Below are 19171 nucleotides of genomic sequence, written 5' to 3' on the forward strand. Positions count from 1 at the left end.
GGTGAGCATTTTTTCATGTACTTGTTGATTGATTGTATGTCCTCCTCTGAGAAGTGTCTGTTCAGGTCTTTGGCCCATTTGTTGATTGGGTTATTTGTTTTCTTATTGTTTAATTTTTTGAGTTCTTTGTATACTCTGGATATTAGGGCTCTATCTGAAGTGTGAGGAGTAAAAATTTGTTCCCATGATGTAGGCTCCCTATTTACCTCTTTTATTGTTTCTCTTGCTGAGAGAAAACTTTTCAGTTTAAGTAAGTCCCATTTGTTGATTTTTGTTATCAACTTTTGTGCTATGGGTGTCCTATTAAGGAATTTGGAGCCCGACCCTACAATATGTAGATCGGAGCCAACTTTTTCTTCTATCAGACGCAGAGTCTCTGATTTGATATCTAGCTCCTTGATCCACTTTGAGTTAACTTTTGTGCATGGCGAGAGGAGGGGATTCAGTTTCATTTTGTTGCATATGGATTTCCAGTTTTCCCAGCACCATTTGTTGAAGATGCTATCCTCCCTCCATTGCATGCTTTTAGCTCCTTTATCAAATATAAGATAGTTGTAGCTTTGTGGATTAGTCTCTGTGTCCTCTATTCTGTACCATTGGTCCACCCTCCTGTTTTGGTACCAGTACCATGCTGTTTTTGTTACTATTGCTCTGTAATATAGTTTTAAGTCTGGTATCGCTATACCGCCTGATTCGCACTTCCTGCTTAGAATTGCTTTTGCTATTCTGGGTCTTTTATTTTTCCTCAGGCTAGCATCATTCTCAATGGAGAAAAATTGAAGGCATTCCCCCTAAAATCTGGAACAAGACAGGGATGCCCTCTATCACCACTTCTATTCAATATAGTTCTCGAAACACTGGCCAGAGCAATTAGACAGACGAAAGAAATTAAAGGCATAAAAATAGGAAAGGAAGAACTTAAATTATCACTATTTGCAGATGACATGATTCTATACCTAGAAGACCCAAAAGGGTCTACAAAAAAACTACTAGAACTAATAAATGAATTCAGCAAAGTGGCAGGATATAAAATCAACACGCATAAATCAAAGGCATTTCTGTATATCAGCGACAAAACTTCTGAAACGGAAATGAGGAAAAACACTCCATTCACAATATCCTCAAAAAAAATAAAATACTTGGGAATCAACCTAACAAAAGAGGTGAAAGATTTATATAATGAAAACTACAAAACCCTAAAAAGAGAAGTAGAAGAAGATCTTAGAAGATGGAAAAATATACCCTGTTCATGGATAGGCAGAACTAACATCATCAAAATGGCGATATTACCAAAAGTTCTCTATAGGTTTAATGCAATGCCAATCAAAATCCCAACGGCATTTCTTGTAGAAATGGATAAAGCAATCATGAAATTCATATGGAAAAATAAAAGGAGCATTGTTTCTCTTGGCTATTTCCTGATGAGCAGACTGGAAGAGTAGAAATGTGAGGGGCAGGGCTATATAAGCCATTGCCTATAACCCCATTGAGGGCTTCTGATGCTCCTTACAAAATGCGGGGAAGAAATATAAAGTGTCTGAGAGCACAGGGAGGAGGCTGGAATTTTTTAAAATAATTTTTTAATTATTTATATTTTAGTTGTAGTTGGACAAAACACCTCCATTTCACTTGTTTATTTTTTTTTTTAATGTGGTGCTGAGGATCGAACCCAGGGTTTTGCACATGCAAGGCGGGCGTTCTACTGCTGAGCTACAACCCCAGCCCCAAGGAGCCTGGAATTTATTGAGACAGGCCCTTAATATGTGGGAATGACCACAACAAGCTTGGTTGGTGGGTTCCCTAGACACAGAGAGGTTAAATAACCCTCCCATCAACACACACTTGCTAAGAAATTAAGTCTAAATTCAAATATCTCTCTGAATTAAAAGCCTGCGATTTTTCTAGCATTCCTTCAGACTCCATAATATAAAAGGAAGCACTGTTTTTTTAAGATACTGTAATATATCTTCATGGTTATTTTGCACAGAATTTTGTTCCAATTTCATCATGCATTGATTTGGTGACTGCCACTTTGCCAGTTTCACAGGACAAATAAGAGTACCAATGGTAGCATTAATAAAAATAATTCATTTATATTAATTTATAATGAACAACAATGAGTAATTATAATAATAATTCATTTATTATATTGCAAAATAATTTTACAGTTTTAAAAGTACTTTTAAAGTATATACTGATTTCTTCAGGAATCTTGTGGCTTCTGAAAGATGAGTCTCACTGTTCCCTTTTGCTCTAAGAACTCCAGGTTCACAGACTGCTGCTCAAGGGACACATTGAATGACACATCAGAAACCCATCTCCTAGTTCAGAATTTCATGCTACATCCGTTACACTGTTTTGGGGGAGTTTCCTCCCCTTCATGATCTGGAAAGTGATTTGCAAACTATTTCCAGAACAGTGTGCCGGATTGTGGTCAGTTGGCAAGTATGCATTTAGCAAAACTGAGCCACCGTGTGCCAAATCCTGCGGTTATTTTGAGGTCAAAAACCATATCTTATGCTAAACATTAGGCTTCAACAGAGAGAATTGGAGATTGCTTCTAAGGAGTTTGGAGTTAAGTTTTTCTGAAGGTCATTGTATTTTATAGCCTGCTTAAAATTCTGTATTCTGTAAAATAGCTGTAAACACTTCACATAATTATAGTAGATTCTTCTATTTTATTTTTAGTTGCAGTGGTGTGAAAAAGAAAACAAACCATATTTCTTTCTTCAGTTCTTTTGTATAAACAGGGTTGTTTCTCTTCTCTCTCTAAATTTGGTAGCCTGCATTCATTTGTTTCCAGGAATTTTTCTTTATACAATATAAATTCATTCCCACTGCCTTAAGATATAACCAATTCCCTTCTTTTGTCATTATCTTTTTTTCTGGAACATACAAGATCAGTGAAATAAATACATTTAGTATTGCCTTATTTAACATAAAAGTTCAAATGGTTTTTCCTACAATATGAGTAGATTGTTTACAGAAAGACTAATTCTGCATTTACTGGTTTATGATTTAAGTATTATCACTATGGTCTCACAAATGTTTCTCATATGTTTGAATCATCATGTTTTTTTAAAAAAATTATCTTGTAATTCACAATTCACTATTTTATGTTTGCTTTTCTTTTTAAAAATTGCCATGATTCCAATCTTCTCCTTATTACCTACTTATATACTGATCATCCATTAATATAAACCATCTGATTTTTTAGTATTTTTATTGCTAAAAATTTTGATTGATTTGATGATTAAAATGATAGAACTAGACAAATGACTTTTACTACATACATCCACATTTGAACTAGTCAGAAAGTAAATGTACTGTTAGTGAACCATGTTATAAGCATGCTGCTCTACTTAATGTGTTCCAAGACAGACATTTTTTCACGTTACCATCCCTGCAATTGAGATGTCTTAAAATCAATGTGGTAAAGCCAGGCAGAGTGGCACATGCCTATAATCCCAGCAACTCAAAAGTTTAAAGTTACTCTCAATAATTTAGCAAGGCCCTAAACAACTTAAGGAGACCTTGTCTCCAAATTGAAAATAAAAAGTGTTGGAGATGTAGATCAGTGGTAAAGGACCCCTGAGTTCAATTCCCCAGTATCAAACAAACAAACAAAAACAAAGCAATGTGGTAAGAAGTCCAATTTAATTAACAATGTTTTTTCTTTCTTTCTTTCTTTCTTGGTAGTACAACCTAAAACAAAGCTGCAGCTTTAATTTGGTAGCATCTTAGATTCTGTTATGGACTATTGTTCATGTTTTTCATATTCTCATTTAGTCTTCTAAGCAATCACATGATATAGGCACAATTATTTTTCATATTTCACAGAAGAAGAAAATAGATCAAAGAACTGTGGTACTGTGGCACATACCTGTAGACCAAGTGACTTGGGTGGCTGAGGCAGGAGGATCACATATTTGAGGCCAGCCTCAGAAATTTAGCAAGGCCCTGTCTGAAAATAAAACATAAAAAGGTCTGAGGATGTATCTTATTGGTAAAGTGCCCAGTTCAACAGGGAGAAGAAGAAAGTAATATAGATTAAGAAACTTGTCCCCAACACCTACTATCTATACTATACCCTATAATATGCCAATAACAACCATATCTCAAGGGGAAGTCTTGATTTGGAGCATTTGCTAATTTTCATCATGTAAATTATTTCACTATGGCCAATCTCAAGTTACCAACATGCACTGAACTTAGAATCAGGAAGGGCATTAACACAATTGGCTGTGTTCTGAACAGTTGTGAACTGACTTCAGCACACAAGGTATAAGTTTTTCCTGGTTACCTCTTCCAAAGACATGCCTTTAATACCATTTACATGCAGATACTGCAATACCCCACCTCTACTAGTTATCTCCACTTGGATGCCCTACTCAATCCTCGAATTCCATGGATAAATAATACCCTTCTTACTACTAACATTCTTTTCTTTTTTAATTTGTTATTGATGGACCTTTATTTTATTTACTTATTTATATGTGGTGTTGAGAATCGAATCCAATGCCTCACACATGCTAGATAAGTGGTCTACCACTGAGCCACAACCCCAGCCCTGACATTCTTTTTGAGATAATTTTTGAAGACAGGAAAAGGAACTGTACAATTTTGATAATATGATGGTTAAGAATTATGAAGAATGTAAGATTTTATTCTACTTTTAACCTAACAAATTAATTAGCCACAGTTCCATGGATGTTGTCACAACCCCCTTTAATCACAGATAAAAGACTTTATTACTCATTACAAAAATAATACCTATAGGGGCTGGGTTGTGGCTCAATGCTAGAGTGTTTACCTAGCATATGTGAGGCACTGGGTTCGATTCTCAACACCATATATAAACAAATAAATAAATAAAGATCCATCAATAACTAATAAAAAAATTTAAAATAATAATAATAATACCTGTAGTATTGATATGTTTTGTTTTGTTTTGTCTTGTCTTTCTTTCTTGTTTTTTAAAAATGTAGCCTGAGTCCCAGTGCCTATCAAATGAGGCAAAGAGGCTGCATGTTCAGTGGGTGGCCTTACAGGAAACCTTAGCTCATGGCACCTGAATGTTTTATAATGGGAAGTAAACCTGCCTTACTTCTTGGAAGGAAACACTATCTGTCTTACAAGACTGTAATCAAGACCACTGTTTGCTTGAGAGGAAGACACTGTATCTTCCACGAGTGTTCACTATGCAATCATGCTTAAAACAGTATTCTAGAGTGACCCTGTCTCTAGGATGTGCAGAAACGTAAGACCTGTGGAAAAATTTCCTATGAGTATGCACTCCATTGGCCACTCTAGTTAACCTGACTCCCAAAGGCTGGAACTAAATCCACTTAATTAGTCCTTCATAGCATTAATTTGGCTACTATTAACAGGACTCCAAGTGCAGCAGGATGAGGCCAACCTGCAATGTTGACCATAATCATGTGCCCTCAATCCGTGTGCCTGGATCCAACTAGCTGAAGAAATTCCCAAACCACCAGACTTTATCTCAGTAAGCTGGATACATTTTTCTTTCGTTCCTTCATTCTTTTCTTTCCTCCCTCCCTCCCTTCCTTCCTTCCTTCCTTCGCTTCCTTCCTTTCTCTCTCCTCTCTCTCTCTCTCTCTCTCTCTCTCTCTCTTTCTTGTCTTTTTTTGGTACCAGGGATTGAACTCAGGGGCACTTGTCCACTGAACCACATCTATTTTAGGCTCTCACTGTGTTGCTTAGTGCCTCGCCATTGTTGAGGCTGGCTTTGAACTCGCTATCTTCCTGTCTCACCCTCCCGAGCCGCTGAGATTACAGGCATGCGCTACCACACCTGGCACTGGATATATTTCTTATTCAGTTTCTGCCCCACTTTTTCAATTGGTCCAAGATATTAATCCAGCCATAGCAGGATATATTAAGACTGCACAGTTTCTCCCTTGCTCTGCAAGAAAGACTTCTTAGTAATTTAATTATCCATGACAAACCTAGCCAGTAAATTGAAGATGCCTTGAATGCCTTCCAAAGCCAAGGTGTTATACTGATCACTTCAGCCAAAAATCAGCAGCACATTTTAAATTACCTTGTTTAACTGGAGGAAGTGCATAATAAGGAAAACCATCCCTAAGGTTTGACACATTAAAAACCAGACTATCGGGCGTGGTGGTGCATGTCTGTAATCCCAGTGGCTAGGGAGGCGGAGGCAGGAGGACCACAAGTTCAAATACAGCCTCAGCAACTTAGTGAGGCTCTCTAAATAAAAATAAAAAGAGTTGGGAATGTGGCTTAGTGGTTAAGTGCCCTTAGGTTCAATCCCTGGTACCAAAAAAAAAAAAAAAAAAGGGAAAAATAAATCTGTTCACCCCCTGGAAACCTCCCTAAAGTAACAAAGTCTTACAATGCAAGTGAACACATTTTTTTAAAACATATTAAAGCTGCTTTTTATTTATCTTTGTGTGTGTGGGGGGGATAATGGCTACAGGATTGATTTAAAATCTACCTTAGATAGTTTTTTTTAATATTGCCTGAACATAAAAAAATAAGAATATTAAGAAAGAACACGTTATTATAAGTATAAATAAATTGATAATAAATATCACAAAAACATGGACCCCTCTGCTCTTTCTGGTGTCAAGCAAAACACATCTGGATCCAAAGCTTGAGCTGTTTTTGAGCAGACTCACTGCAGGACTTCCAAGGTCCAGGGCTCCTCTTTGTGCCTATAGTTTGAGCTTAAGCAAGTGAACATGTTTTTATGAGGGAGACAAGTTAAAGTTGGACCAAACTGTATTTTCTCCAGACTATCTTTTCTGGGATGATTGTATCATGAACCCTCTCAGAAGACAGAGTATTTCCTCTGGAGCAAAGGGCAGTTTTTTTAGTCTTGTAAGATAAGCTTCCACACAGGAAGTACAGTGTTATCATTGCTGTGGTCCCCAAGTGGAACCAACATCAGTCAGGGAGCCAGGTTGACAATAATTCCATGTAGCCTCCCAACCAGCTATGGTTCTAAGAGTCCCCAGTTCAGTCTGAATAATTGAATCTAGACCTCATTTTGGAGGCACTGCAGAAGGCAGTCAGCCCAACCTTTCAGTTTTTCCATATAACCAACCAAGTAGGATTCACCTGCCTCTTTGAATGAGTAAGTGATGACTACAGAAATGGCAGTGGAGAGGATATCCAGTAAGTCAGCGGATGTTTTGCCTGAGAGGTATGGCAACTGGGGCCCTCCCTGCTATTTCCCAAAGACTTCTTAGTCATTTTAAAGGGAATTGTGACTAAATGATGTGCAGAACCCTCTGGTGGAGGATGTTAGTTAAATTTAAGGGATTTGTAATTATCAAATATAAGGCATTTGTAATACTTGGAATTTTTGTGAGGAAGGCTCCAGGTGTGGTTCTAAAAGACAAGATCCTTTTCCCTCCTGTGCCTCTTGGGTCTTAGGGTTTGCCCTCTACTGCCAAACAGAACAAAATAAAACAAACAAGAACAACAAAACACTAGTGTGCTCCATTCCACTAGCTATCATTTTACTTTGTTTCCAGTCATCCTCTACTTACACTCAGACCTTTTGTCCAGAAGAATCCGGCACAAGAAAGACAAGGTTTTTTTTCTTTTTTTCTTGAGACAGGGTCTTACTAAGTTGCTCGGGTTGGCCTTGAACTTATGATGCTCCTGTCTGAGCCCTCCTAGTAGCTTGGATTATAGGCACGCATTACTGCACCCAGCCAAAACAAACATGTTTTTATAAAACTTACAGAGACTTTTACATTACCTAACTGTCTAATGTTAAAGGAACTTGAGAAGTATATTCAAATGAGCAGTCAATGTTCTTATGATCTAGGCCATATCAATGCAAGAGAATCCAGGTGGCTGAACCACAATTGACCTTAAATCTACCAGACTTCCCTTAGTCAGGCTTCCATGTAGGGAGTGTAAAAATCAGACCAGTATGGAGTTCCCATTTGGAAATAGATAGGAACAGCCTGCCCAGGAGTGATCATTGTGGGACTCTGGATTTTCTAAAAAGGTTTAGACAACCGATCCTCTGCCTCTTTATTCCTAATCATCACCCAAGTAGTGGCTGAAGGAAGGTGGTCTCTTTCTGGGAATAGCCACATTCATTGACCAGACTGATTTACTGATGTACACAGCCTATAAAAAAAATGAAAGAAGTAGACATTGTGCCCATGATCGACAATTCTAGATGACTGTGGATGGTAAGGGAGAGTGGACGATCCATCAAATACTCTCAGTCTGCTGTTGAGTGGCTTTTATAATAAGCAGTGCACCATTATCAGACTACAAATCATCTAGAAAGCCAAACACAGACTACTTGCAAGGGCCATAATAGTGTTCCTAGATCAGCAACATCATAAGTGAAAATAAAAATAAAAAGTCAACAGTAGTAAGGTACAACTGATAGTCCCAAGAGGGCATAAAATTTCTGAACCAGTTAGTCTGCCAAGGGAGGGAACATCAGACCCTGTACCATGTGGACTTTCCTAATGAATTCTAATGAGCTGAGGAAAGTTCCCTAACTGAGGTAAGACAATCATGAGGTTCCCTTTCTGCTAGGCCAGATTCAGGGTGTTGCCACAGTGAGTGCAGAGTAACAGAATATCATAAAAAGTTAATTGGCTGGGCAAATGTGTTCTATGTTTCTAGTCAGTAGAAATACCTGTTTTGCATGAAGAGATAGGAAATCAAGTAGGGAGCCTAGAACTAGTTCAACAGGAGCATTGACAAGTTTTGCAGTGGCAGCTATTGCCCTAAAATAAGCAGGATGGGCCTTTGCAATTAGATCATTGAAGAGGCTATCATCAACAAAGTTGTTTTGTTTGTTTTAGTACTAGGGATTAAACCCAGGAGAGCTTTACTATGGAACCACATCCCCATCCCTTTTTGAAACAGGGTCTCACTACATTGCTTAGAGCCACATTTAATTGCTGAGACTAACCTTGAACTTGCCATCCTCTTGCCTCAACCTCCTGAGTCGCTGGGGTTAGATGTGTGTGCCACTGTGCCCAGCAGCAGTGGGTTTTTGATGGTTCTCGTGAAACTGACTTAAAACCCCAAGGATTTGTCCAGATTGCTCATGCCAATCTTATATTGTCACCTTCTTTAATTCCTAAATGTTGGAAGGTATTTGGTACATTATTCTAAAATAATCTTTGTTGGCATATTTGAGTTAGGGTTCACTTGGGTTCCTATGGGAAGTGTCTCAGGTGTGGCTATTGGAGACTTTGCCCAGATTTGGGGCGGGGGGCATTTGATCCTTGGATTAACTATGGAAAGAAGTATCCAGATTGGAGTCTTTGCCCAGCTTTGGGAGCCATTTTTGGTCCTTGGATTAACTATGGAAAGAGGAATCCTCTAGATACTATTCTGGGTCAATCCAATCAGCCTTTGCTACGGTGGATTCAGCATCCGAGTTTCTGATTAACATGTGTATGATTTGATCTTGTTCAGAGAACCCTGGGCTCATATGCACCAAGGTCACATGCATAATAATTTTGAATTCATCTATGAATAATTGTTGTATTGCCCGGGCTTAGGTAAATCCTTAATTATAGCTCTTGATTCAGCTCAGATCCAAGGTTTAAATTTTACTATTCACAGCATAATGGTTCCAGGGCCAGATTGGTTGGTAGAGGGCATTGATATCCTAGGTCTCAGGAGAACTGTTGGAAAGGCAGGGGGTTTGGATGAAGAAAAAAGAAGCCTAGATGTAGAAATAGAGAGGTCAGAAGGATAAATGATAAGAGAGAGGGCTGGATGAAGAGAATCAGCTGGGAACAGGAGCAGGGAAATGAATCTAGTTTATTATTGACTGAGTTTATCAAATTGTTCATTAGCTTTGGGCAAATAGTTTTTTTTTTTTTAGTGAAGCAATTATTGAATTTAAATTTTGTCTGGAGGTCTCTGCATAAAAAAAAGAAGAAGGAGAAAGAAAGAAAAAGAAAAAGAAAAAATACTGCACATAGGACCTAAGATTCCTCTCACATGAACATATTGCTCATGTCAAATGTCTTCCCAGCGTAGTCATTGAGGGTCCAAGTCAGCCTTGGTGAGTAATGCCTCAGAAAGAAGTCACAAGAACTAGGACTGTAATCAAAGTACTAGTGAGAATTTTTGGGGGGCTGGGGATGTGGCTCAAGCGCGCTCGCCTGGCATGCGTGCAGCCCAGGTTCGATCCTCAGCACCACATACAAACAAAGATGTTGTGTCCACCGAAAACTAAAAAATAAATATTAAAAAAATTCTCTCTCTCTCTCTCTCTCTCTCTCTCTCTCTCTCTCTCTCTTTCTCTCAAGTATGTAAAGTATTTAAAACAACTAAATAACCTGTTAATAAAAATACAAAAGTTTGACTTCTTTAAAAAAAAAAAAAAGAAAGTACTAGTGAGAAATTTTTCCTGGAGGAGGAGAGGATTTAGACTAAGCTGAACCCATGAGAGCTGGCAATGATCGGTTGAAAGTGATACGCATTTTGTGTCTCAGATCCCAACCTGACAATTGGCCACCTCAGAATGTGATTATCACTAGTAAATAGAAGAGCAGAGAGAACATTCTCTCTGGGTCAAAACCAAGATCCCAGGACCATTCTTCCACCAAAACCAAAATCAAGACAGAAGAATGTAATCCAATTTTATTGGTGACCCACATCAAAGTTTGTTTGAATGAATGGCTACTGGTTTGGTGAGAATCATCTATTTAATAAGCATATGATACTGACTAAAAGAAAAAGCCAATAATAGATCCAAAATGATTTTACAAGAAAAGTGACAGAGATAGGAGGCAGGAGGATCACAAGTTCAAGGCCTGCCCTATCCACTTACCAAGACCCTGTCTCTTCCTTCAGTACTTTCTGGTTGGAACCACTGTTGACATTCCAGCTGACTTCTATCATTTATGAATTCTGAACAAGCAAAGGAAAAGAACTATTGTGGAAGAACTGCTGACAGATCATCAGTTCAGAAGATATAACCAAAGGAATGACCCAGAGATCATGGCTGGTGAGGTATGATGGTGCATGCCTATAATCCTAGTAATTTGGGAGGCTGAGACAGGAGGATTGAAAGTCCAAGGCTAGCCTCAACAACTTAGTGAGACTCTGTCTTAAAATTAAAACAACAACAACAAAAAAACTAAAGGGCCAAGGTACCTGGACTAAATCCCTGGTACCTCAAAACAAAAGCATGGCTAAAAAACCGCAATGCAGCAAGAAGAAATTTTGCAATTAAGATTCACCAAGAAAATCACAATGTTTTACCTCTTGCCTTCATTTATTTACTAAAGATGTTTTGAAAACTAATGCCATCACATAAATAAATTTAACTTTAAAAATAGGTTAATGAGGTCTGTGCCTATGTTCTACTTTTTCCCTATGGAAAACAGCACTTTCAGGCAGTATAACACAAATTAAAAGCACAAAAAAACAAAAAGGATGAAAAGATATAGCTTAATTCAACAAAGGATGCCAAACAAATGGAAACTAATAAATAACCTGGGTATCAAACAGAAGAAATAGTCATGGAAGCTGGGCGCAGGGGTGTACAACTGTAATCCCAATGACTTGGGAAGCTGAGGCAGGAGGATCACAAGTTCAAGGCCAGCCCTATCCACTTAGCAAGACCCTGTCTCAAAATAAAAATTGAAAAGGACTAGAGATGTAGCTAGTGGTGAAGCACCCTTGGGTTCAATCCCCAGTACTTTGGGTGGAGATGGGGGTGGGGGAAGAATCATGGAACTCAATGTAAAGAGGCAGAGTTTCGACTAGGTGCTGACTTACTATGACAAAGTGGATTTAAAAGCCACAGGTAGTGGGACCTGAGGGGTCTTGGAGGTGCTATACTAGGTAAAACACTGTAGTCTGCAGCAACAGGCAGTGCAGATCATGTATCATGGAAGTCCCAGAAAAATTGTGGAAATAAGCAAAGACCACCCAAGTGCAAACAAACAGAGGCTACACATTCAGAGATTGCCATGGCAAAGGAATGAGCCACTATCATTTGAGTTTGGCAAAGACTCAAAGGCAGGCAGGCAAGTGGGATTTACAGAGAGGAAAAAGAAGACTTCCCGGTATGTGTTGATTGGAGCTGTTGGCATGGGGAGGCTGGAGGCAGGCCAGCCAGCAGCAGGCATCTATAGGACTGGTTTGCAGAGCATACTTGGCTTTTTCTGGTTGGTTCTGGGTTGGGAGGGGCAGGCAAAGATAGGGATGTTGACAGTTAATGACCTGACCATGTTCTCACCATTCTGTGCCATTGCTGTAGAGGCTGTGATTTGCTTTTCTGGATTAGTGCTCACAGATTGTGGATAAGAATTCTATTGTTATATGTGTTCTGGCCATTGTCCATTTGTTTTTTTGTTTGTTTGGCACTGGAGATCAATAACTGAAGGATTCTACCTCTAAACTAATCCAGAGCCCCTTTTACTTTCTTTGTTTGTTTTAGCTGGGGAGAGCCTGGGGATTGAACCTAGGGGCACACTACCACTGAGCTACACTCCCAACCCCTTTAAATTTTTTTTTTTTAATTTTGAGACAAGGTCTCACTAAGTTATCAGGCTAGCCTTGAACTTAACAATCCTCCTGCCTTAGTTTCCCAAGTAGCTGAAGCAATGGTCCATTTGTATATTGAATCTTTTATTTTAATTTATTTTTTTAAGTCAATCTTACCCAAGTAGAAGTATAGACTCAATGGTTTTTTTAAAATATTTTTTAGTTGTTGATAGATCTTTATTTATTTATTTATTTATTTATTTATTTAATATGTGGTGCTGAGAATCGAACCCAGTGCCTCGCACATACCAGGCACGTGCACTACCACTGAGCCACAGTCACAGCCTCTGTATATTGAATCTTTCATCAGGAATCTGATACTTCTTAACTGTACTATATAGTCTGATGTCCCCTTCACCTAGTAGGAGAATGTCCCTCGCTTGGGCTGCCTGAAACATTAGCAACATCAGTTTAGAATGGTCTGGCTGTTGCTTACACCTCAACTGGGAATTCATTCTGCTGGCCTAATTCATTTCAGGGAGTAGAAGCCTGGATTCTGGTTGTCCCTTCATTAATAATGATAAGCCCTGGACACTTTTATTGATCCTCTTTGGTACTCAACTGCTATTGTAATAAAACAGGCTTAAAGATAAAGGTATTTCCCCAAAGACAAAAGATCAAACCAGATGTTCACTTGCAGTAATTTCTAGCCCCAAGTTACATGAGAGTTCTAGGATTTTTTTTTTTTTTTTTTTTAATTCTAGGCTAGTCCCTGGGATAGGCACCAGGCAGCTGGGATAAGTGGGAAATGCTCACTTGTGGTTGTTTGTTTTCCTAACTTGAGCTATGACAATGCACTAATTCATCCTTAAGCTGTTTTGCTACAGTGGTGTAGTAAGAAGAGCTCTGAATTTGAAAGGAGCTCTCTGGTGAGTTAGAGTTCTGATGTTTAAAAAGTATGTGATTTTCAGTAAGTTTTTAAACATCTCTGTGCCTTACTCTCTTCATTTGCAAGATGTCATGCTGCCACTTCGAGGTTGTAAAGAGAGTCAGTACGTATTCTCCTGTTGATCTTTGGCTTTGTTAAAATTATGGTATTGAATAAAATCAAGTGTGAATTGAAGAAAAATAATTCAATGTGTTTTTCTGGCAGAATTTAAAACCTTAAAGAAAATGCTGAGAACCACAGGAAGTATTTTATAGACAGTTTATCCATAGACTCATAGGTGAGGTTCTATATGCCCCTTGACTGACAGGGAGACCACTGTTTTTTTGGTGAAGGAAAAAGAGAAAATTTCTTTCTTGTGTCAGGAGTAGCTTTCTGGAAGACAATCTCATGTCTGCATCTAGTCGATTCTTTGGAAACCTCATTCTTATTTGGCATTTTCCCTGGGGAGAAAGCAAGAGAGAATATAAGAAAATAAGATAAAATTTATCATTTTCCTCAGGAGGCTGAGGCAGGAGGATCACAAGTTCCAGACCAGCCTCTGTAACATAGCAACACCCTGTCTCAAAACAAAAAATAAAAAGGACTGGGGTTGTAGTTCAATGATAAAGTCCCCCTGGGTTCAGTCCCCAGTACCAAACAAAACAAAACAAACATTTTAACAATTTTAAGTACACCATTCAGTACACATTCAGTACATTTATATCCTTTGCAATCTTCACTGCTGTCCATCTCCAGAACCTTTCTATCATTCCACTGGAACTCTTGTACTTTTTTTCTTTTCTCTTTCCCTCCCTCTCTCTCCTCCCTCCCTCCTTCTCTCCCCTCCCTCCCTCCCCCCTTCCTTCCTTCCTTCCTTCCTTCCTTCCTTCCTTCCTTCCTTCCTTCCTTTCTTGTGCTAAGTATTGAATCTAGGGCTTTACACATTCTAGGCAAACACTCTACCACTGAGCTACATCCCAAGCTCTTGTGGATTACTCTTGATGCAATCGTGGTTGTACATAATAGTGGTGTTCCTTTAGACTCCTTGATAAATATATATAGCATAGTTTCCTACATTTCGATTATCAGTACCTTTCTCTTCCTTCCACTTCTTCCTCTTCCTGATCCCTTTCCTCTACTCTTTTGGTCCTCCATATATTTATTTATTTTTAATGGTTTTATTGTAGTTATGCATAAAATTGGAATATGTTGTGGTATATTCATTCATGCACAATTTGGTCAACTTTATTCCCCAGTTCTTCCCCTTTGCCTCCCATTCTCCCTCCACCATATTCCCCTGGTTTTATTCTACTGCTCTTCTTTCTATTTTCACGGTATCTCCTTTCTCTCCCCACCCCTTTTTTTTCTCTCTCGAGCTTCCACCTATGAAAGAAAAATATTACCCTTGACTTTCTGAGTCTGGCTTATTTCACTTAGCATGATGTTCTGCTCATTTTCCATCTAATGCCATAATGTCATTCTTCTTTAAGGCTGAATAGAGCTCCATTGTGTATAATACCCTACATTTTCTTTATCTATCCATCTACTGATGGTCCCCTAGGCTGGGATTCCATAACTTGGCAACTGTGAATTGTGATTCTATAATCATTGGTAAGCATGTATCACTAGAGTGTGCTGATTTTGCTCTTTTGGATAAATACCAACCAGTGGGATAGTTGGGTCATATGGTGGTTCCATTTCTAGTCTTTTAAGCAGTCTTCATACTGCTTTCAAAAGTGGTTGTACTAACTTTCAATTCCAACAACAATATATAAGTGTACCTTTTCCCCTACCTCCTCATCAGCAGTTATTGATATTGGTATTCTTTTTATTTTTTTAAGAGAGAGAGAGAGAGAGATAATTTTTTAATATTTATTTTTTAGTTTTCGGTGGACACAACATCTTTATGTGGTCCTGAGGATCCAACCCAGCACACCGCGCATGCCAGGCGAGCACGTTACCACTTGAGCCACATCCCCAGCCCGATATTGGTATTCTTGATGATTGCCATTTTGACTGAAGTGAGATGAAATCTCAGTATAGTTCAGGTATGCATTTCCTTGATTACTAAGGATGTTGGATATTTTTTCATATATTTGTTGGCCATTTGTACTTCTTTTTAAAAAAGATTTTTTTTAGTTATACATGGACACAATATCTTTTTTTGTTTGTTTATTTTTATGTGGTGCTGAGGATCAAACCCAGTGCTTCATATGGGTGAGGTAAATGCTCTGCCACTGAGCCACAACCCCAACCCACCATTTGTATTTCTTTTGAGAAATACCTCTTACAAGATGAGAAGACTCCCCTTTGGATCATTCACCCATTTATTGATTGGGTTATTAGGTTTTTTTTTTTAGTTCTTTATATATTCTGGTTATTAATCCTCTGTCAGAAGAGTATCTGGCAAATATTTTCTCCATTGTGTAGGCTCTCTTCATGATCTTAATTGTTTCCTTTGTTGTGCAGAAGCTTTTTAATTTAGTGAAATCCCATTTATTGATTTTTTGGTTTCATTTCTTGAGCTTTAGGAATCGTATTAAGGAAGTTAGTGCCCTTGCCAATGTGTCAAGAGTGTCGATCCTATGTTTTCTTCTATCAGTGTCAGTGTTTCTGGTCTAGTTCCTAAGTCTTTGATCCACTTTGAGTTGATTTTTATGCAGAGTGAGAGACAGGAATCTAGTTTCATTCTTCTACCTGTTTATCCACTTTTTTCCAGCACCATTTGTTAGAAAAGCTACATTTTCTCCAACTTATGCTTTTGACACCTTTGTCAAGGATTAGATGACTATGTATCTATGTGGATTTGTCTCTGTGTCTTTTTGTCTATTCCATTGGTCTTTGTATCCATTTTTATGCCAATATCATGCTGTTATGTGACTATAGTCCTGTAGTATAATTTGAGAGTATATTGTGGTGACTCCAGCCTCATTCTTGATGCTCAGGAATGCTTTGGCTATTCTGGATCTTTTATTCTTCTACATAAATTTTAGGACTGTGTTTTTTTTTTTTTTTTTTCTAGTTCTGGAAAGAATGTCATTGGTATTTAATGAAATTTGCATTAAATCTGTAGATTGCTTTTGGTAACAGCCCATTTTGGTGATATTATCTCTACCTATCCATAAATAGGGGAGTCTTCTCATCTTGTAAGGTCTTCTTCCATTTCTTTCTTCAGTGTTTTATAATTTTCTTTGCAGAAGTCTTTCACCTCCTTAGATTTATTCTCAAGTATTTTTATTTTGAGACTATCATAAATGGAATCATGTTCATGGTTTATTTCTCAGCAGATTTATTATTAGGGTATAGGAGAGCTATTGATTTTCATATGTTGATCTTCATATCTTACAACTTTGCTGAATTTGTTTATTGATCCAGGAGTCTTTTGGAGGAAATTTTTTTTTGGGGGGAGGGTGTCTTCGAGGTATAGGATAATGTTGTGAGCAAACAGAAAATTTTACTTCATTTCCTATGTGTATCACTTTCATTTCCTTCTCCAGACTGATAGCTCTGGCTAATATTTTTAAGAACTATGTTGAATAGGATTGAATACCACCATTTCTTTATCCATTCATCCATGCATGGGTGATTCCATATCTTAGCTACTGTGAATGATGATGCAATAAACACAAGAGTACAGCTATCTCTTTGACATAGTAGTTCTTTTCCTTTAGATGTATACCCAATATTAGAATTGCTGAATCATATGGCACTTCTGGTTTTTTTTTTTTTTTTTTTTTTAAGGAATCTTCATACTGTTTTGCATCATGACTGTACTAATTTATATTAGAGCAACAGTGTAGGAGAGTCCCCTTTCTCTACATATCTGCCAGCATTTATTTATTTATTTTTGTCTTTTTGATAATAGCCAGTCTAATGGCGGCAAAATAATATCTTATCATGACTTGAATATGCATTTAGCAGTGCTGGGAATGGAAATCAGGGCCTAAGTGCTAGGCAAGCATTCTACCACCGAGTTACATCTTCAGCCCTGAGCAGATTTTTGTAAACTTCTTGGTCATTTGTCATTTGTATACTTTTCTTTAGAGAGGAACCTATTCAGATCATTTGCCTATTTTTCTGTTGTTTGAATTCTTCATATATTTAAATGTTTGGGATATTAATCTGAAAGATTAATAGTTTACAAATATTTTCTCTCATTCTGTAGATTACTTTTTAACTTAGTCGATTGTTTCCTTTGGTCTGTAGAATGCTTTCTTACTTTTAGTAACTAGCATATGTTGCTATTTCTTCTGGTTTTAGGCATATTCACCAGTTTGTCCACCAAGAATGATGAGGGAGGATTCAACCCTCCTGTTCATCCCTCACTATTCCCCACCTTAACTTTTCTGTTTGCTCCTTATTCTGTCCGTGCAGTACAAGGGAGCCATAAGAGAGGATCACTTTTCTTCGGCAAATTAATGGCAAGTCTCCATTGTCTTTTACTCTTGTTTAAAAGTTCAGTGCTCTTATTATTCCTTCTACTTTCATTATGACCTTTTCCCCTTCATCTCTAGAACTTGTAGTTACTTGTCTCCAGTGTTCTGAATTTCATAAATATGTGCCTTACTCTAGGATCTCAGGGAGCCCTTTCAATGTGGAAATCAAGTCTGAATTATTTCACTGATGATTTCCGTTTTTTTCTCTCCTCCATCTTACTCTCTTGAACGCTTTTGTGGAATGTTGGACCTCTGGGATCAGTCTTCTAATTTTCTTTTTTTTAGTCTACTCAGGGAAATTTACTTAATGAAGTAAGTTGAAATAACACAAATGTATCATCTTATAATTCTGAGGCTCAGAAATCTATCAAGAGTTGCACTGGAATAAACAAGTTGGCTGGAGGACTACACTTTTTCTGGAGACTTGGGAAAAATATGTTTCTTGCTTATTCATGCTGTTGGCAGAACTCAGTTTTATGTGATTGTAAGAATGAAACCCTGCTCTCTGGATAGCTGTCAGCAAAGGGCTCTTTTAGCTTCTGTATCTACCCACAGTTCTTAGCTCATGCCTCTTCCTCTATCTTTAAGCCAGTAACAATGGGTCAAGTTCTTCTCATGCCTTCTAATCTCTCTTGCTTCTTTGTCTGCTGCAGTATCTCCCAACCTCCGGCCACTAGATTCTCATATTTTAAGACCTCATGCAATTAGATTGGGCCCACCCAATAATCCAGGAGAGTTCCCCCATCTCAAGATCTCAAACCTTAGAGTCTATAAAGTCTTTTTTTTTTTTTTTTTTTGCCATAGGCTCTGAGGATTAGGACACAGTCTCTACCTACTGCAGGAGTTGTTTTTTTTAAAAATTTATTTATTTATTCTAATTTGATATGCAAGATATGCATTTCAATTCATAGTACACATATGGAACACAATTTTTCACTCCTCTGGTTGTACACAAAGTAGAGACACCATTCGTGTCTTCATGCATGCACCTAGGGTAATGATGTTCATCTCATTCCACTATCTTTCCTACCCCCATGTCCTCTCCTTTGCCCTCCCTCCCGTTTGCCCTATCCAAAGTTCCTCCATTCCTCGCATTATGGATCAGCATCCACTCATCAGAGAAAGCATTCGGCATTTGGTTTTTTGGGATTGGCTTACTTCACTTAGCACAATATTCTCCAACTCCATCCATTTACCTGCAAATGTCATGATTTTATTCTCTTTTTAATGCTGAGTAATATTCCATTGTGTATATATACCACAGCTTATTTATCCATTCATCTATTGAGGGGCATCTAGATTGGTTCCACAATTTAGC

This window comes from Marmota monax, unplaced genomic scaffold, assembly GCF_021218885.2.
Source record: "Marmota monax isolate L192 unplaced genomic scaffold, Marmota_monax_Labrador192_F-V1.1 WCK01_AAM20220418_F8-fsc00115, whole genome shotgun sequence".
NCBI lineage: Eukaryota > Metazoa > Chordata > Mammalia > Rodentia > Sciuridae > Marmota > Marmota monax.